The sequence below is a fragment of the Papio anubis genome, chromosome 5 (assembly GCF_008728515.1).
Source record: "Papio anubis isolate 15944 chromosome 5, Panubis1.0, whole genome shotgun sequence".
NCBI lineage: Eukaryota > Metazoa > Chordata > Mammalia > Primates > Cercopithecidae > Papio > Papio anubis.
In genome coordinates, this window is record NC_044980.1 from 10,690,839 (window position 1) to 10,712,570 (window position 21,732).

General features: G+C 36.3%; 1 protein-coding gene across 5 annotated transcripts in view; it reads right to left on the reverse strand.

Annotated features, from left to right (window-relative positions):
- Positions 1-21,732, reverse strand: part of CTNND2 (catenin delta 2) — a 942,602-nt gene that overhangs the window by 613,420 nt on the left and 307,450 nt on the right. Inside the window, exon 1 of one of the 5 annotated variants that reach the window (XM_031666710.1) lies at positions 4,964-5,497. The exons of 3 other annotated variants lie outside the window; for them this stretch is intronic. The gene's annotated coding sequence lies outside the window, so the exon portion shown is untranslated. Of the gene's footprint in view, positions 1-4,925; positions 5,498-21,732 lie in introns of those variants that run through there. One more of the 5 variants, XM_031666709.1, reaches the window with a different exon arrangement.

Consider the following 21,732-nt stretch of genomic DNA (forward strand, 5'->3'; position numbering starts at 1 on the left):
TAAATAAAGAAATGTAAATTTCCTATTTAATTCTACATACCCAGAGATAAAATAAGCTCCTAAATGGAATATGCAAGACATCTGGTCAATATGTATGCACTCTATTTGCCAAATACACGCCCAAACATACCAGCGTCTACAAACTAAAGTCAGGGCCAGGGCAGCACCTCAGGGTTACGTCTGATTCTACAGACACAGCCTCACAATTAACTGAAAGTCTCCCTTTTTAATTCTTTTTCATCTCCACCTCTGTTTTTACGGTTTCCAATTTTTGGAAGAAGTACTCCACGATAATGTGGGTGCAGTTAATCCCCCACCTCGGCAAGTAAATTTAATTACATTTAACATTTCAACACTGAATATAGTATCTCTTGAAGAGACTATTAATGCTGATGAAAATTACCAGACATTGGTTCAGAAGAGCATGGGGGCTTGAAATGAACTGAAGCAGATAAAATTCATGAAGAAGGAACGTGTGACTAATGCGAAAGCTATGCAATAAATAACCATCTTCAGAGTTGCTCTCCTTGTAGGAACACGTATGCAAATGTTACTCTATACATGCAAAACAGTAGTGGAGGCGGAACGGGTGCAGAAAGACTCTAATAATCGTTTTGCCTTGTACTAAAACAACTAGACAGTTGACCAACACTTAAAATTAGTTTTTGTTTTCTCTCTCTCTTTTTCACTCTCTCTTTCTGTCTCTCTCTCTATATATATATACATATATTTTTTGTGGGGTGGGGGCGGGGGGGAAGCTAGTACTGTTTAAAGTCACAGACTAACTCAGTATTTTTTATTCCTAGAAGAAGGAACTCCCATAACGTTGAAAAATATTTACACACTGGAGAAGGTCACAATGTAATTAGCCACAATGCAGTATTTATTACATTCCTAGAGCTTACAGAGTTGATTTTTTAAATCATATGTGCTGAGTTTAATTAAACATGTCAAAGGTAGGATGAACTTCATGGGATAGAAGCAGGTAATTTGATTCAAAAATGACAAAAACACACCCACTTTTGCTCTGTTTTCCAGTAAGCTAGTATTAGATATGGCCAAATAATATCACCATGCACGTGATTAGTACTGATTGGTAATTCTTAGGACCGTAAAGATACATTTTGTTTTCTGAATAAAACTTGATCAGAGCTGCTGACTATGATTCCATAAAAAAAAAAAAAATCCAGGCCACTGAATCATTTTTCTCATGCTAATAGAGGATAGAAACATAACGAAATACATGATTTAGTATTTTAGAAATTATACATACTTCTTTATGTGTTCTTTGTTGAAAACATACTTTGGAGGAAATGCAGACAAATCACAAAACCTTCAGGAGAGCTGAGGTATTACAATAATGGCCATGCTTTTCCCACTGGAAGGAAGGAGCAGGCAGAGCCCACAGAAGTCGAAGGCATTTGTAACATTTCCACAGCTGGAGGGTGGTAACAGGAGACAAGATTTAAGGTTGTTTCACTTAGAGTCTGTCTGATATAATATACCATGCCATAGAAGGGATTTCTCAGGTCTTATTCTGCTCCGATGCAGAATAAGAAGGGTGTTGGAACATAAGCAATTGTGAATCTGCTGCCTGTAACTGACCACTTCTCTCCTACTTAAGACAGAATAAGTGGTTGCAAGTGATAACTTTCAATACTCACTACTGCATCCATTTTGCTTTTTTAATCAGGGGAAAAAGAACACTATATATTTGATGCTAGAAAAAAATGTATGTGTATACACACACACTATCTATATACATACACACGTATATATAATATATCTATATCAGATTCTCATTTGTTTGTTCAATACCAGGCACAGTCTAAGTGCTAGAAATGCATCAATGAAAAAAGTCAGACAAAAACCCCTGCCCTCATGAAGTTTGCATTCTAATGGAGAAAACAGTGAACCAAATAAACAGATTACATAGAGGTACCTGTGGTAAAGGCAATTAAAAAAAAGTAATTCAGGAAAATAAGATGATGGGGAGACAATTTAAGTAGAATAATTGAGAACGACATCATTGACAAGGTGACATTACAGAAAAGATGGGAAAGAATGAGGAGGTGAGGCGTATGTATGTCTGGGCTGGGAGGTGGGGAGAAAGGAGGGGCTAGGATGGTGTTTCAAGCAAAGTCAACAGAAAATGCAAAATCTAAGTTCTGGGGGCATGTTCTAGGAGAGGTGAGGAGTCCCCTGTGCAGGAGCAAAAAGTGAGAGGAGGAAACAACCTTGGGAGGCGTGGGAGGGCTGGGTGGCAGGTGGCAGAGCACAGCGGCCCTTGTTGGCTACCGTAGGGACTTCCACTCTGCATAGAGTAGTAACATGATAGGATTTACATTTTCATAGGATTCCTTTGCCTGCTATTCAAAAATAATCTTTATATTCATTTATTAAAGGTTATTTTGTGTGTCACTTAATATTTATTCATCTCAGATACATGGGGAGGACCTAATACATTTAAATGCATCATATAAGCTATCGCACTGTTCATGCTCTCCTTGGCCATGGCACCAGTACAGCGGTTACTTTACTACATCCCAAGTACTAGTTCTCACATCTGCATCCCACCAGACTTTTTAGTTCTTGATCCCTAGGGAACATCTCTTCCATTTTTATATGTGGTAATTCAATATTTAGAACAGAGGAAGGACTCAAAAAAAATTGTTGAATGCAAGATGTTTTGAATGCAAAATATAAGACTTCTAAAATAGCCACAAAACACAACTCTAAATCAGAATTCACATGTTAATAAGGTACTTGTGGAAACACAAACATACATCTTTGTTCCCACACCATTCCAACTGGAACTTTTGGTCAGACTTATTAGCTAGGATTCTCCAATGTGGCCATTATCATCATATAAGAGTTGAACCAGATCTGGAATTGTCTGGACAAATAAATACACATATATTTAACAATGAAAATTCTTTTTCTTTATGGTGTGGATAAAATTTATGAGTAAAATGGGCAAATATATATTTTTAAACAATTGAAACTTATTTTTTGTTAATTATGCAGATACAATTCATGAGTAAAACACTCCAGAAAAGATTTTGTAACATGGCATTAGAAAATTCTCACAATTTTTTTTATTACACATTTGACTCTCTGCTTTTGTTTAAAATGCCACCTAAAGAGTCTACTTAGTACATTTTCAGATATATCCACATAAAAAAAATTTTAAGTGTTCAAATTTAAAATACTTACATTCTGAAATATAAGGGAATGGGCAATCAGAATCATAGCATCCAATGAGTTAACTTAATTGTGTTTTTAAACTCTTTATTTGGATCACGTGCAAATACTGTTTGAAGTTGAAGTTTAATGTCATGTAAATCTATTAGATTGATTTACAGAAAGTATGAGCACCCAAACACTGTATTCCTAAGGTGAGACTTCATAGTCATTTACTTTTATAGTTCAGCAATATTATTAAATTACAGTCAATATGGAAAACACTTCCAAAGGTCAAAGTTCTCTTAAATCACTTTCTAAATCCATACCACTGAGACTGACTTTCACGCCTTAAAAATAAAAAGACTTCTCAGCTTTAAGACGATAAACATAAACTTTTACATTTATTTAATAATTAGTTGAAATGAAATATTTAATAAGTGATGCTCTCAGAGTAATATATGCCTTCCTTCATTAATTTCTTTAAAATAAAAATATCCATGGCTAGGCAATTAATACATTAAAACATGAAAATATGTTTCTGATAAAATTAAATCATTTTTAAGTTAACATGGTCATTCTTCTAATTAGTTTATAACTTAGTCATTGAAATTTCAAATAATATTAATCAAACATAAGTTTTTTCTGATGTTTGTCAAAATTAAGGTGAAAATCATTTTCTCTCACTATTATTATCCATTTGAAAAAACTTTAAGTTTAAAGATAAATACTTAAAGACTTTTTAATAAAGGCTTTATAAATACTAAAGAATCTCTGAGGCATTCCATTTTACTGCACTCACAATTCTACAAGGTACAGCTATCTTAAATATATAGCAATCTAAAATATAATTCCATAGATTGTCATTTTATTCAATCACTGGTTTCAAAACATCAATTTGTTTCTTTAATCTGTTGGGTATCTCAAATATATATTTTTTAGCTACAGTGGTGGCACAGGTGAAATCTATGAAGTCATTGTAAATTTTGGGCAACAATTTTCTCAATGAGTTATTTGAATAAAAGCAATCTGGAAACACTTGGTAAAGGTTTTCTATAATTAAGGGGTGTGTGCATCTTATTTATACCTGCACCATTTAGAGTGATCAAAACATGTAATTATTGTATTCTAGTTCTAGTATAAACTTATCACTGAGAAGCAAATAATTTCTGCCAAAAAGAGAAAGCTATGCAACAAGTTAGTTGCCCAGTATATTGAATTTTTGGCTACTTTACCTGGTGATGCTAGTTGGGTGATTTTTTTTCCTTTACTCTCCATGAATAATTTCTTTCTGGATGGGGTTATTCCTTTAATTGTGCATCAAAGGGAAAAAAAAGACCTACAATTTCCAAATTAACTCTTACTTAATTCTCACAGAATTGTAAGTGATTATTTACATGGATAATCATAACTTTCATAAAATCTAAAGTATATATCTATGACACATGAAGTCTCACTAAAAGCAATAATTAAATGGTTATAATGGTTAGTTAATAGGGAAATGGCCCAGGAATTCTTACACCCACTTTCTGTTTAATTTGGTTATTTGGCTTTACAATTTCAATGTTCAGATGCTGAATAAATTGATAACTGTGAGGTCAGAAATAAATTCTTACCATATTTTCTACACATAACTTTAACCTGCATTTTTAAAACTTTAGTTAAAATGATCACAAAAACAACATTCATAATGAAAGAACTGAAAAACCAAATACAGTTAGTTTTCACTTTTTGTCTTTTACCTTTGCTGTACGTTTTGAAATAAATGGTCCTTAAATACCTGAAAACTGTAGTCTAGGCAAACAAGACGACTAGTCCCAAAGACGAAGGGTTACTCTTCCCTCCTTCCCCGGGCTGTGGAGCGGGCGGTTCCTGGCATCCTACCCACCTCCTCCTGCCTCCTGCACCATGGCTAAAAGGAACCACAGAGCAGCTCAAAAACCGAGAAGGGAGGGAAGAACAGCCTCAAAAAAGTCAGGAGGCTGAATTATCCTATGGTAATTTCTGCTTTCACTGGCAAACAGTTTAAGAGAAAGCAAAGCAAGACATATCAGAGATACCACAAGCCCAGTGGTTGCTGTCTTAAAAGAGAAAAGAATAGAGTTCAGACAGGCACAAAGGTCTCCATGGCAACAGTGAATTTAGACCCCCATTGGCATTATTTATGCAACATTTCATCACAAAAGGACCCTCCCACTAGCCTGCCTGGCAAATTCTAGTTTTCTAATCTTCCTTTGCCTTGAATGTATCTGGATTCTTAGCTATCTGCATGTTCACATTAAAACACATACACACACACAGACAAGACAAGAACAAAACAACAAAAGATCATGAAATGATTATCAAACTCAAAGCAGACTTTATTTCCTTGATTAATTAAAAAGCAAGAGGCAGATTCAAGATTGTTTAGAGTTCATATTCAAAGCCAGTCCACTTTTGGTTTCAAAGACGAACAGCTGTTCAAAAAATAAGTTTATTCAAATTATTTGGTTTTTTGAAACAGATTACAATTCAAAGAGAGTACAAAATGGCAAAATCTAACCAACCCAAAAGGCTCACAGGAAAGAGAACTTGCTAGATATGGACTTTGAAGCTAAATTTTATATAATGATATCCATCCCCACCCACTCCCAGCTATTATAGTACCTCAAACAACTCCCTTTGAGTCTTTTACCTGATTCTTTCTATTATAGCCACAGCTTCCAAAAACATAAATTCCGCAAAGTATTTTAAGCACATTTTATTGACCTGTGTACCAAATGCATCCCAGGTCCACATTTTATAATTAGATGACCTGGGACAAGTTATTTAACACAGGAAATGCCCCAGTGGAATTAGGTTGCTGTGAGTACTAACTAGATGATATCTGCAGAAGTACTTTCTTCAATTCTAAAACAATATACAAATGTAAATGGTTAGGATAATATTTGATGGCATTGAAAGGAAACACTAGTCTACATTTGACAAGGGCTGTATTTAGTATTAGTTCAGGTAAGAATTAAACAAGGTGACTTCTTAAAAATAAGATTTTGTAATTTTTTTTTTTTTTTTTTTGAGACGGAGTCTTGCTCTGTCGCCCAGGCTGGAGTGCAGTGGTGCGATCTCTGCTCATTGCAAGCTCCGCCTCCCGGGTTTACGCCATTCTCCTGCTTCAGCCTCCCGAGTAGCTGGGACTACAGGCGCCCGCCACCACGCCCAGCTAGTTTTTTTTGTATTTTTAGTAGAGACGGGGTTTTACTCTGTTAGCCAGGATGGTCTCCATCTTCTGAGCTCGTGATCCGCCCACCTAGGCCTCCCAAAGTGCTGGGATTACAGGCGTGAGCCACCGCGCCCAGCCCTGTAAATTTTTTTTTAAAACATACAAGATTATTAAAAATTCAGAGTACATACTTTGTTAAAGTACCGGGTAGTCCTTATTCCATATACTTCCAGCATCAAATCCATTCTCCTTTTTGTAAGGTCCTCTGAGCTGGCTGCACCATGGTCAAGCCATCATGACATTCCCCTGCCCTTGTGATAATGTACTTCGTGATATTCCCCCGCCCTTGTAAAAGTACTTTGTAGGATACACCCTCCCTGCCCTTGTGAATGTGCTTTGTAGGATATATCCTCCCTGCCCTTGAGAAAGTACTTTGTAACATCCATTCCCTGCCCTCAAAACAATTGCTCCTAAGTCTGCCACCTATCCCAAACCTATAAACTAAAGATAATCCCACCACCCTTTGCTGACACCTTTCTCGGACTCAGCCCACTTGCACCCAAGTGAATAAATAGCCTTGTTGCTCACATTAAGCCTGCTCAGGTGGTCTCTTACAGGAACGCACTTAACACATTTTATACGATTGCTTGTCTAGACCTAGAGTCTTTATTCACCTTTACTTAGGTATTGACACTATGTTGGCTTTAAGGCAATTTTGCAAGAAAGTTCACAGGTGCCTGTCTTTCCTGTTAATACATGTTTAGGAGGATTTTCCATTACCTGTAAGGCACACAAATGTCCCCATTTACAATGGGGTTACAAAGGGTTACAATGTCCCCATGTAACCCTCAGAGGCATTTTTCACCTAGAATGGAATGTTCGTGGTACCTCCATTAGCACAACTCACCATCATTCTCTGTGAAGGTATCGCTGGAATTGTGCCCCACTTAGAAGGTTATACAACTTTGGGATCACAGTTTTCCTCACTCACAATTTGGAAGAAATCATTCAGTTACCTCTGACACTGAAAACTGCAGAATAGAATTAAAAAGCCAGATTGATATATCGCTCTTGTAAGAAAATTACTTTCCCAGGTGAGAACTATTGTAAAAATAACAACCCATATATTAGCTCCTGGTTATCTCTCTTCCACATCTATTGCCTTTTTTTTTCTCTCTCTCTCTCTTCTGTTTTATTTCCTCACACCAGTTCTGTTTATTTCTGTACTGTCTGCTTGATGCTTCTAACATGGTTTCATTTCAGCAATAGTTTTCTTTTTCTTTTTTTCTTTATTTTTGAATAATCTTTGCCAGCTCATTTGTTACTCCTTTCAGGCCTCCTCTATCGTATAATGATTTCTTTTTTTTCATTTTTGTTCATAATTTTAAATTTCTTTAAGATATAAAAAATGGTTAACTTTCTCTTACATCTCCTGAGGGTAATTTTATGTTTCTGCAGTTATACTTTCTCTGCCTTTTGTATATTATTTTTGTGTTCCTTTATTCTCTTTTTGATTTCTTTCTTACTTTTTTTGGACAATGTCAACCCACTATCTTACTTTAAATATTCCAGTTTATTACTTATTTTTGAATTATGGCAACCTTATCTTGCCCTGACTTTTGCTTGGTAACAGATTGGGGAGGGGAGCAATTCTAAGTATGAAAAAAAGTGAAAGCAGCTGGTAGCTGTAGCTGAAAATGTAGTTCTTATGCTACCCACCCCCCAAACCCTGACATTATTTTCTCCTGTTGGAGCTTGTCCTTCATAGAGTTCCCTGTCTCTCCTGTGTCCCCTCATATCTTCAGAACTCAATGTTTCAGTTGAGGACTATGACTCAGGAACCTATAAGGAAGGAATGCTTCCTTGCTTCCTTCCTGCCTTCCTGCCTTCCTGCCTTCCTGTCTTCCTGCCTGCCTGCCTTCCTTCCTGCCTTCCTCCCTGCCTTCCTCCCTGCCTTCCTGCCTGCCTTCCTGCCTGCCTTCCTGCCTGCCTGCCTGCCTTCCTGCCTGCCTGCCTTCCTGTCTTCCTGCCTGCCTTCCTGCCTTCCTTCCTTTCTGCCTGCCTTCCTTCTGCCTTCCTTACTTCCTTCTTCTTCTTTTTTCTAAAATGAAATATGCATACTGTATGGTATCTGGGAAGAGATGTCTAAACTCACATATCTCTTTCATATAAGTTTGTGGCTGATTTATTTCCTAGTATTATTGTAAATGGAATTTTATTCTCAATCCTCTTGTATTTTTGGTTCATTTTAGTGTTTCCAGGAAAGAAGTAGAATGAAATCAACATTGTGAGATAATCGTAATAGTGGTTTAAGGGAAATCCCAAAGATGCAAAAATATTTACTCTTGACAAAGTTCAACAGTATTAAGTAAAAACAAACAAACAAACAAACAAACAATCTTTGTAGACCAGAAATAGTGGGGGAAAGCCCTCAATTTGATCAAAACAACAACCAAATATCTACCAAAAAATTATAATCAAAACCTCAGCATGCTTTTCTGGGGAGTAAGGGGCCTGAGTTAATGGACAGTGGATTCTAAAATTTATATAGAAATGCACAGAGCTAAGAAGACCAAGCAGTCTTAAAGGAAGAGAACAAATCTGGAAGACAGCCTACAAGATAACATGGCGGACTAGAAAACTGCAGTCATAAAGATTGCATGGTATCCATGTAAGGAGAGACAAACAGAACAGTGGAGCAGAAGAGAAACCAGATGCCAAGCCACTCATACACCTGATTTACAAGAAACATGACACTGCAGTGCAGAGGGAAAGATAGTGCCTTCAGCTGTTGAAAAAAAAATGCAACTTGACCCCAGTTGCAAAAAATAAAAAAAAATCAATTCCATCTGGAGTGAAGGGCTAGATGTGAAAGATTAAATGAAAATGCTTACATGCAGCGCATGCATGACCTTGGAGTAGCCAAGGCTTTCTTAAGCAGGACGCAAAATGAGCTAACCATGACAGAATATTAAAAAGTTATAAATTGGGCCATATTAAAATTGAGAAAGTCTGTTTATCAAAGACACCATCAGGAAAGTGAAAGTATACTAATGGGATAAGATGTTTTCATTCTCTCTCTGTATATGCGTAAGTCTGAAATGCAATGTAATATGACATTAATGGACAACCCAATAGAAAAAGGGTAAAATACTTAACAAGCACTGTACAAAAGAAAACAACCACATGATCCATATGGCCAATAAATAAATGAAAAGACAATTGATATAGTTTGGCTCTGCCCCACCCAAATCTCATCTTGAATTGTAGCTCCCGTAATTCCCATGTGTCATGGGCGGGACCTAGTGGGATGTAACTGAATCATGGGGTTGGGTTTTCTCATGCTGTTCTCATGATAGTGAGTAAGTCTCACTTCATCTACTGGTTTTATAAAGGGCAGTTCCCCCGCATATGCTCTCTGGCCTTCTGCCATGTAGGACATGTTTTTGTTCTTCCTTCAGTTTCCATCATGATTGTCAGGCCTCCCCACTCATGTGGAACTGTGAGTCCATTACAGCTTTTTTTCCTTTTAAATTACCCAGTTTCCAGTATTTCTTCATAACAGTATGAAAATGGACTAATACAACAATCAACTTCACTACTCACCAGCGTACAAAATTTTAACCACCATAGGATGCCACTAAGTACTCATTAGAATGATAAAAATTTAGAGAGCTAGATAATGCCCAAAATGGCAAGTACTGGGTGTTACTGGAACTTTCATAGAACTGTAAGTGGGAATATAAAATGTTAAAATAAATGTGATGGTTGTGAATTTCTTCTAAAATTCTAGATAAACATACTCTATTTGTCAGCAATTCTACTCGATAATGCCACAAACTAAAAAATGTGCACCTAAGTATACCAGAAGACATCTCCTATAATGCTCATATCAGTCCCAACTGAACACTACAGAAATGCCCAGTCACTAGAATGAATATAGTATAATATATGTACACAGTGAAATACTATTCAGCAAAGTAAACCATGTAAAACCGCACACACTATTAGGACTGAGTCTCACACACATAACAGTGAGCAAGCCGCATTTGCTGGAATATATTAGGTTGGTGCAAAAGTAATTGCAGTTTTTACCATTAGAGCAAAAACCAACATTTTTCTGTATGTACATTCTACTTTTAAAAGGGTTCTAAATTATTTTATATCCTAGATTTTTGAAAGCTATAACAGGCATGCATATATAAAAACAGAAATATTATTTACCTACTAACTGTTCTTGATTTAAAAAAATCAATTTCAAAGGTTTCTAGCAATATTGTTGCCAATTTTCTTCTTAAAGAAAATGAAGGATTTTTACATTTTACAAAATAAAAGTAGAACTAAAGTGTAAAGGAATCACTATTTGCTGTGGTATCATTAACGTTAAAATAATTGACTATGTTGTGGCCCTTTGGACAAATAATCACAAAAAGCAAACAAACAAACACACAGAAACAAAACCTACAAGATGTTCATGATGTTCATGTCCTGGCAAATTTTATCTACTCATATGGACAGAGGGGTGGAAGAATAAGTAGCATTAACACAGAAAAGCTTTAACATGAAATGGGTGACTTGGTAGTGATTTACAAATAAGTTAATATTAACAGTTAAAATGTTTATGCTAACAAAACTTGATATTTAGGAGAGACTTTAAAAGACATGACTCCTGAAATTGTGGCTTCTTATTTTCTGATAATCAGCATTTCAGTGTAAAACTCTGTAATTCTACTTATTATCCTTCCAGACGCTAAGGTATAAAATTACACACAATTGACAGCCAAATTACTGAGTCTGCCTTCCAAGGGACATGGGGAAGCTCCAACACAAAGATTCTTTTGCAATTAAATCCTTGCAAGGAGTAATATTTTTAGGGCTAGCTCATCTTTTATTTGTAATCCAACAGTTATCGCTGCTGAAATGGATTGCAGGAGGTGGTTAAAAAAAATGGGGAAAAGGGATGAGGAAGGAAGTCAAACAAACAATGCTGGACTTTTGCCTAGGGCCCTTGTAGTGACAAGTACTCAGATACAACTGAAACCCCAGTGCTGCCTGCTGCTGCCTTAAACTCTTGAAATCAAGTGTCAGACAGACTCAAAAACAGGACTTTTGGTACTAAGAGACTAGATGTACGTGTCATCACACACACTAGCTAATATCCCTGAATCCAGTGTAAATTCAAAGTCTGTACTAGCAGTGTAGGGTCTATTAAATCTATTAATAATATATATTCTGGTTATTATTTGCTTTAGCAGGGTATAAACCTCTTATTTGAGACCTCATATGCCTTCCTTCAATTGGTGCCTCAAACTAAAGCTCACGCAATGACAGATGAGGAAGACAAAATGATTTCAGAAGCAGCTCTCTACCCTGGCATGAAATTAATTTCACTGTATTCAAAACAGGGTTTCTCAAATGGAATGTATAGTTGACCATCTCGGTTAATAGTTCAACCTTAAATCCACTGGCATACCTGATGTTGTAAATTATCAATCATGAAATTCACATGATTTTATATTTTTGGGATTAAAAAGCTTAAAGACGGCAATCTCCATCAAGTTATCAAATACACAACGACAATGATTGCCAGGAAATTAACTTAGAACACACTTTTAAAAATGTATTAATTAATTAGAGGTAAAGAAACACATCTGCTATATGGAATCAGCACCACTGCCTCCTAAAATGCCACGATGCATCAGTTCTACTATAAATATATATTATTTCCAAATAATATCAATAATAAATGCAGGATCTCACTTTTAAAGTACTCTCTTTCTCCAAGACACATTCACACATGCATATATGCATGTGCGCCTTTGCAGAATGCAAAATTTTAAATTACAAATTCAGAGTCTCTTTATGGCAGAACTGGGAGTATTTTTTGTTTATTAGCAGATGGAAAGCATCTATCATATTTCATCCTTTTCTAGATCTCAGGCATAAATTTAAGGCACTGTCTTCTAAGAAATAACTCGACTTGTTTGACTACTAAGAATACTGCATCCTAATCACCCAGCATTAAGAGTGGCATTTGTTTCAATTTTTTGCATATTTAGCTCATGTCTTTACTTGATATCCTTTAACATTTATGTAAAGTGGTGATCATGAATAATACTCTGTCAAGACAGAGTGGGCCCTGTTTCTTTGACTGGGCTTAGGTATTATGTCATTGCCCTTGGCCGAGGCACCTAAGGAATACCAATAAGAAAAGGCACATGACTAAGCATTTTAAGTTCTTCTCACAATGTGCTTGGCTAAGGCACTAGCCAAAAAGACTACTTTAAAAATATTTCTTTGCAAAGAGAAATAAAACAAATGAGTAATTTCTTGAAGACATATCACATTTCGATACATCAAAGCATAACTATATACATGTTTTTGTATAACCATTCCCTGTAGGATATATTTGCCTTGGGTATTATAAAAATCCCTTACATTTAGGCTGGGATATTTTGTCCTTTAGAGAGTTAACTTCCTACAGCCTTGGGAAGTTCAGATGTATAGGGGATAGTGGTTAAAGGTGCTGCCTTGGAGGTGAGGGTTACAGGTGGACAAACAGGCTGAACATGACTGGCATTCCCCTGTTTCTAGCACTCCAGTGTTCTCTTTGTGCTTTTTGTCTGCTTATCAGCATTTTTTTAACTGATAGCAGTATTTAAACAGTTAGCAATCAATCTTTCATGAATTCTAGTATATTTGTTCCAATTTTTCTTGACTGCCTGAGAACAAGCTCTCATTTGTTCTTTGTACTATGGTGAGGTTTGGTGTGTGTGGAGCAGGACAGGCAGCGAGAACCCAAACAAGTCCAACAGAATCTCTGACGATAAAAGGATGCTGCTCACAGATATGGCAGCACTGTATATTAAACCGATGTGAATCACAACAGGCTCCGGGACTTATCATTTGTAGAAATAGCATGTTGTTCTTCTAGAATTTTGAAGACTTTTCTATAAGACTTGTTGAATACACCTCTATTTCTGAACAGTGCCTATATATTGGTATCTTAAAAATGGAGCCCTTCCGTGTCTGTTACAGCCTAAGTTGGTTCTAGAACTGAGATTGCATTATTTCAAATTAATGTTTAGATGTCCACAGGCTTTGCTTACAGCTTTGTAAAGTTCTTAAATACTGAGTTTGCTCCCTTTATTACCCAGTCCATCTGGAATGAGAGGATTCCTTGGTATTTCAAAGCTGCTGACATATATGATGGACTGGATGAAAAATTTAAGGCTCATTTAGCTCTACAGATTTGTGTTATGTTCTCTATTTCTTGCTCTAAGCTTACAATTTGGCCTTAGCCAATAATGTGCTTTTCTTAATTCACAAATAAGCATTCCAAATTAGGGAATATTCTTTTTATTGAAACAGGGTGTCAGTCACCCAGGCTTCTGTGCAGTGGTGTGATCACTGCTGACTGCAACCTTAACCTCTCAGACTCGGGTGATGCTCCCACTGCAGCCTCCCAAGTAGATGAGACTACGGGTGTGTTCCACCATGCCCAGATAATTTTTGTATTTTTTGTAGAAAAGGATTTTGCCATATTGCCCAAGCTGATCTCAAACACCTAGGCTCAAGTGATTCGTTTGCCTTGGCCTCCCGAAGTGCTGAAACTATGGGCATGAGCCATGAAGCCTGGCTGGGAATATTCTTTAAAAAGATAATAATAACAATGAAGATAAGTAGAGCCGGTATTTTACTGAAAAGGCAACTCACCGTGGGATAATGAGGAGAACTCATTTCCCATATCACTGAAATTACCCTTTTCCATATTCTCACATGATAAAAATAGCTGTATTTTTGCTGTTGTTGTATCCAAAAAAACAGTTTAGCCTTAAAGTAAAATGTTATCATTGTTTCTGTGTGCATCCAATGAGGCAAGCTATTATGATCTCATTTTATAAATGAGGAAACAGATTCAGAGAAGTTAAATAATTTGTCCAAAATCATGTTTGTGTTCTTAACCACTAGAGAGACCTATCTATAATCATTTACCAAGTTTTAAGTTTGTCTTCTAGGAGCCATGGCTAACAACCACCACATCATGTTCTTATTGGGTTCATATGATAATGATAAATCAGATTCTCCATCTATACCACAACCAAGGGAGATACGTGCTGATGAGGAGAAATTCCAGCTCCCTAAGAATCAGGTAAGTTCCTAGGGGTGACAGGACTCCAGGGGGGGTCTCCTACCCAGTAATCCCACTAAGCAATTCTTTACCACCATGGTTTTGTCAACTATTCTAAAGGTAATCAAGGTTGATACTGTATACACATTTTAAAATCCTTTATCTGATTATATTTAAATGGTATAGTGTTGCACCTCCTTAAATAAGAGGAAACACATATCACCTTTCTTTTCATTAAGCCTCCTATGGGAGGGCTTACAAGTTGAGGGAAAGGAGGAAGTGTCTATTTCTTATAGTCTTAATATACGAATTGAAGATGAAGAGCTGGGAAAATATATCTTCTCCATGAAAACTGATGAAAAATATAAGACTTAACCAAAAGATTTCACAAACAAGTGTAAATGTAAAACCTCAATATTTATTATAGTGAATATGCATTAACAGTTGGGTCAAAAAACATGAAAAGGAAGTAAGCATCTTGTATTAGTGCGTTCTCATGCTGCTATCAAGAACTACCTGAGACTGGGTAATCCATTAAAAAGAAGATGTTTAACTGACTCACAGATCCACATGGCTGGAGAGCCTCAGGAAACTTACAATTATGTCAGAAGGTGAAGGGGAAGCAAGGCATGTCTTACATGGCAGCAGGAGAAAGAGAGCGAGCAAGCAGGGAACTGCCACACACCTTTAAACCATCAGATCTCATCAGATGTCATGAGAACTCTATCACAAGACAGCACCAGGAAGATGGTACTAAGCCATCTGAAACCACCCCCATGATACAGTCACCTCCCACTAAGCCCTACCTTCAACACTTGGGGATCACAATTCCACACGAGATATGAGTGGGGACGCAGATCCAAATCATAACATCTACGGCAACATCAAAAATACATGGGCAATCTACTCAAGGAGTTCATGATAACATAGCAATATTTCCTGGAAAACTAAAAAAAAAATTATAGTAAGTGTTATAGGAGAGAAGTTAACTGCCCTAGTAAACTTCATCTTGAACAGGTATTTTATTTCTAACAGATGTTTATGGAAGCTTGTGTCTTCTAGAACTTTTCTGTAGTTATAAATGTATTTACACATTTATTTAATGACCACATTTGGAGTTTTGAAAAAGTAACTCCTTTTGTGTATGAAACTTTGAAGTTGCCCACAATAGTTCTTGCCATATATAGCATTTCTTCTCAAATGTGACATCCATGAATGGCAGAGGATTTGGGTTTTTTTGTTTGTTTTGCTTTTGCTAGTTCTTACAATCCCAAACAAGTAGAACTTGTAGTTATTCATGAGGTCCATGTAGATCAAAGGTTAGATTTATATCTGTGAGTACAATTCAGTGAAAAGTCAGAAAAATGAAAAAGTGATTACGAAAACGAAGTTTAGACTTTCCCTTGGGGTTGTCAGGCCAGGACGCTTGATATTCTGGTGATGAGACATGGAACACTGATTTGGCTATCTAATTTCTTGAGAGTCTTATTGCATGCCCAGGAACCATAAAAGTGGAAGTTTCTTCTGCTCTTCTGATGGCATTCTATGGCCATAGAGTTAATACTTGTGTTACACTCAGAATTCCAAAGTTAAGAAGTGGCTCCAAAATGCATCAAGGTACCTACTTTTATCAAGTCCCAAATATTGAGACCACAAATGATTTTTATCCAATTATAAAGCAAAACTATAAATATGGATCTGGACCGGGTGCTGTGGCTCACACCTGTAATCCCAGCACTTTGGGAGGCTGAGGCAGGAAGATCACGAGGTCAGGAGATCAGGACCATCCTGGCTAACACGGTGAAACCCCGTTTCTACTAAAAAAAAAAAAAAAAAAAGAAATACAAAAAAATTAGCCAGGCGTGGAGGCGGGTGCCTGTAGTCCCAGCTACTAGGGAGGCTGAGGAAGGAGAAGGGCGTGAGCCTGGGCAGCAGAGCTTGCAGTGAGCCCAGATCACACCACTGCACTCCAGCCTGGGCAACAGAGTAAGACTCTGTCTCAAAAAAAAAAAAAAAAGGATCTGAATTTAAATTATCTATGATTAAAATATGTGACTTAAATTTCCATTCCTCCATCTAGCATCTAGAGTTTTCCTCAGCTGACACTGTCAATGTCCAAGGCAATCGCTGAAGTATTTACCTACTTACAGATGAATATACCTATGCTAACACAGCAAATTTGTGGACACATTGTTGTGTCAAGTATGGGAAAAACATTTGCTGACACCTAAATTCTAAGCAATATGTGAGGTACACTAAAACTAAAACAAACAAACAAAAAAACCAACAACAAAAAACTATGTATTATACCTATCAAATATTTTCCACAGATTAAGTATATTGTGTGTTGTAGGCAAATGATTGTGCCAATATGTGTGCAAATCTTTTATATGAAGACTAGGCCAGGCATGGTGGCTCACGCCTGTAATCCCAGCACTTTGGGAGCCTGAGGCAGGTGGATCACTTGAAGTCAGGAGTTCAAGACCAGCTTGCCCAACATAGTGAAACCCCATCTCTACTAAAAATGGAAAAATTAGCCAGTCACAGTGGTGCACACCTGTAATTCCAGCTAGTTGGCAGGCTGAGGCAAGAGAATTGTTTGAACCTGGGAGGCGGAGGTTCCAGTGAGCCAAGATCACACCAATGCACTCCAGCCTGGGCAAAAGAGCAAGACTCTGTCTCAAAAAAAAAAAAAAAAAGACTAGTCCAGGAAATTGTACTTCAAAATTATTGGGCAGAACATTTCCTGACAATGATGTTAGTAAATTAGCGTAGTAGTAATAAATAGCACAGAAATCGGAAGGTAACGAGAGCATTGGTGGTAAAAGTGCAGTGGGAAGAAGGTACCAGCAGACATTGTGAAGTCATCCATGAGTGCTTGCCTCCTGGTGACAAGGGAAGCTCACAGGTAAAGAGCTAAATTAAATGAATACAAAGAATTCTAAATCTGACAAATACTCTAATTTGACTTGCATAAAACAGCAAGGACTTTTTTTTTATACATGATACTCTATTTTGGTAATACTATATATACAGATGTCGAAATATCTTAGGATGCCACATCTCTGAATGTATAACTAAGAACTATGTGAATAATGTGTTTGTATCCACAGATGTACAAATGAGAACATGCATACCCATATTTCACATAAACATAATGTTGAGCAACCAAATATTTGAGAATGACAGGAAAGCTAGTATCACATTGTTTCTTTTTCCCATAGCATTATTTTCACCTGTTTTCTCTTTATGACCTAATTGGAACGATCAGGTTCCATCCTTCTCCATTTTGCATAGACACTTTCTTGCAATTCTATGGAAAATGATGTATTGCTCTATAATAATTTTATTTTTTTGTGAAGAAAATGAAAGGAAGACACATCATATTAAGCCATAAACAACTGGAAAAGATTTAATTCCAGTTATTAAAAATAAAATTTAGATCTCTAAATTTTAATGTGGTCTATTTGAAAACGCTTAATCATTTTAAATTTATTCAAATTATTTTATTAGATGTAATTGTTAATATTTAATTGTTCACTTCTCACAACTCATTAAGATTTTAATAACATATTTTTCTAAATGAGAATATATCATAATAATACAAAAATGTATCTGCTGCCTTATAGTTTATAAAATGGATTTACATAAATTATCACTTTTGATCTTCTTAATAATCTTTTAAGTAGTTATTAAAATCTAAAACCAAAGAGATATTATGAATTTAATAACAGAAAGCTAATTTAGATCAAAATTCTTATTTGGGAAGTTAAACCGCCAAGCTAATTACTGAAAATACTCAGGCACACATTAAAATATGCTTCAGTGCTTAGGTACTGCTCATTAAAGAAAGCACCTAGATAGTAGTACTATGTCTCAAAACATTCACCAGAACCTGTTCACCTCAAATCTGCCCCCGCCAAACACTCTAGAAGATTTTGCCAAGTGGGGAAAAGTGCCCTCCTCCCTACTACTCTGTGTTCCCAAGGCTCAGGCAGGCATTCCTCCAACAGGCTGTTAATTAAGTCCCCTTAATAATAAAGGGATGTAAAGCACTATGGGATACAATTTCTCCCCTCAAGAAGGTTAACAATATAATTTCTTTAAAAATATATTTGATTATTATAAAATACTCCATCATAATTTAATTTTTAACATTACAAGTGGCTCATAACAATGCAGTAGCATCACTTCAATATCAATATAAACATAATTAGGAAATTATAGATAGAAATCTATTAGAGTTTTACACTGTTGGTACCAAGAACTCAGTGATTTTTATCATCTGGGAAGATCTGAGAATCCAAAGCAACACAAATGAATATTTCTTTTCAGGCAAGTTCCCCACGGACATGTGTCAGTATGCATAATCAACATGATGACATTAGATAATACTATTCAAACACCCTCTTGGCAGTTGAAGCAAGAAACAAGGGCACTGCCCTTTGGCCACAGAGACCAGAGCGTCTTCTCCAGTAGTCTTTCCAGATGGCAGAGTGACACACTGAACCACTGGGGACACTAATGGAATAACCTTACAATAGTCATGTTTGAAAAAGACAGAAACCAAGAGACAGCTTTGCTTTCTTTTTAAATATATATATACATATAAAAATATATATTATATATAATATGAAAAAAATATATTATATTATACATATTATATTATATATTATTTAAAAAATCATATATAGATATTAAATCAACAGTCTGGAATACTGCTTTCCATTTTTCAAGCTAATATTAAGTAATATTGATGTATGTTGATAGAATGAAGCAATCTTTGTTCTAAAATTCTCCTGTGCCTAAAATTGATGAGGGAAAAAATCTAGCACATTACAACATAATAAATAATAATGATTTATTTAAATATTTTTATAACAGAAATGAATAGGTTGGTAATTTAAAAGCAAAGATGCTTCTCAGATTATTCTCTACCCTATTAGAAAGAGGCATTTAGGAGAGGGTACTCCACAATGGGCATCTTAACAATAACAATCACAACAAATTGTTGGCCCTTTATGCCTCTACTTTCAAAATGCAACCCGTACTCATCATTGGGATAGAAGCATAAATGTCATTGCTTCATAAATCTATTGAACAGATTCCATCTATATTTAGTATATTAAAAAGTTGGCCACCTACTTTTGCAATACGAACATCAACAGTTCTGGTTTCCAAAATCAATCCCACAATGAACCATCCCATGAAACAAACACAATTAGTTCATCCACATTATAATTTTAACGTCACAGTTGCAGTGGCTCCCAATTTTCAACTTTGCTGCCCATTGCTGGTGTCATTGTCAGGACCTCACATGCTACACCATCACTCTCAAAACCTCTTGCCTGTCTGTAAGTATCCAAGATTACCCTGCCACATTCCTGCTTCGACAGTGAAATAGACTAGAGGCCCCAAAGGAATTCAGAGTAAATGGCTAATTATAGAGTTTGCTACATTCAGCCTTATTATCATATTATTTTAATGTAAAATGCAAAACCCAGGATGATTATTTTCCCTAAAAATAAAAGGCAAGGCTATATGACAGAGCTTGAGATGATGATAATAAATAGTTCAGAGAAGTCTATTATACAGTCCAACAAATTACTAGAAGAATCTCATTTTTATTATCATTCATTCCTTCATCCTACAAATAGTTATTAAATATCTATTTTGTTCCAGGCACTCTTCAGAAGGGCAGCGACAGATGTGATCCCTCCCTCACACACCTTACTGTCCAGTTTTATTTTGGAAACACTCCATATTTGATATCTGCTTCTGCTTCTTCCAGTAGCTCAATTTTATCTCTTTTAAACAAATCAGCATATATATTCCTAGTTACTTGCATATAGCAAACACTTAATCATTGCCTGACAGATTGAATTAGTATTTTCCTTTTTAATTAATAAGTGTACACTATTAAGGCATATTCTGAAATTTCAATATGATTGGCTACTTCACTGTCACAGAGGGTGAAAATAAGAACACAGAAGTTTACTATTTGATGTTTTGTGAGTATTCATATTCACAGGCTTCTCCTCCTTTTACTGTTGAAGTCTCAGTTTCTGGAATGTGGTTTATGGGGAGTGAGACTCTGGAATAAAAACAGTGTTTCATTTATGCAGCAATGAGCTGAGGCAACCTGTGACCCATGTCTTCACAGCCATCCATTTGGCATGAAAAATTTACAAACTCTCTACTAGTTGCCATGAGTTGGACAGTGTCCATGATCTAGGCATAGTACAAAATTCTTTACATATACCATCAACAACATTCACCATGGAAAGGAAAGCACTATTGATCTGTTTGAAAAATGAGGGAGATTCAAGAATGGGAGTGGCTCACGTCAAGCCCCGCGGCTGATGTCTTGTGGAGCATGGGTCTGCGCACAGCTCTGCCTCCAAAGACTTGAGCTTCCTCCTGCAACATGTGAACCCCAAGCTTTCCAAGTCCCCTTGCCCTTCTGTATACAGTCCATATTCTTCCTCCATCTACCTTATGTCCTCTGGCTTTTCCCATCTTGGTTCTTCCTCTCTCTCCTAGAAAGTCTGATTCTCGCCTTCCCCAGATGATTCTAAGGCTCTGATACTACCTGGACCCAATTAACCACCCATGTCCTAAGATCTCAAAAAATATTCTGTTAAAACATTTGCTTTTGTATTTTCAGAAGCATTTATAATACCAAGTACATCAGAGAAGAAATGAGAGAGAGAGATTCATGGGCATTTGTTTTGGCTTTTGGTTTTAGAGATGGAAGACCTACTTGAGCATTTGTCCAGTTACATTTGTGCAATTTATTTACCTGTGCTTTAAGAATGTTGAAAATAATTACAAGTTTGGTATGATGCAGAAAGGTATTTGGAGCAAGTAACAATAGCTCTGAGTTTTAGTTATAGCACCAGGATTCCTTGGGGAGGTTGCTGAATTCATCTTAAATAAAGTTCTTTCATTTATGAAATGAGAAAAACTCTTATACAGTATAGCTCAAGAGAATATTATAGGAATACAGTAAGATGAAACTACAAGTTCTTTGGGGTCAAGGGCTTAGTCACACACACATTCATTCTCCTAACAGTGCCAAGGGGGACTCTAAGAAGAGGCACACTGGTGCCCACACAACAAGACATGCTTACTAAATGAACATACACATATGAAAGCAACTTAAATTATACAGAATGACCACATGTTTATGTTAATGTGCTGAAGATTTGAGCTGTTG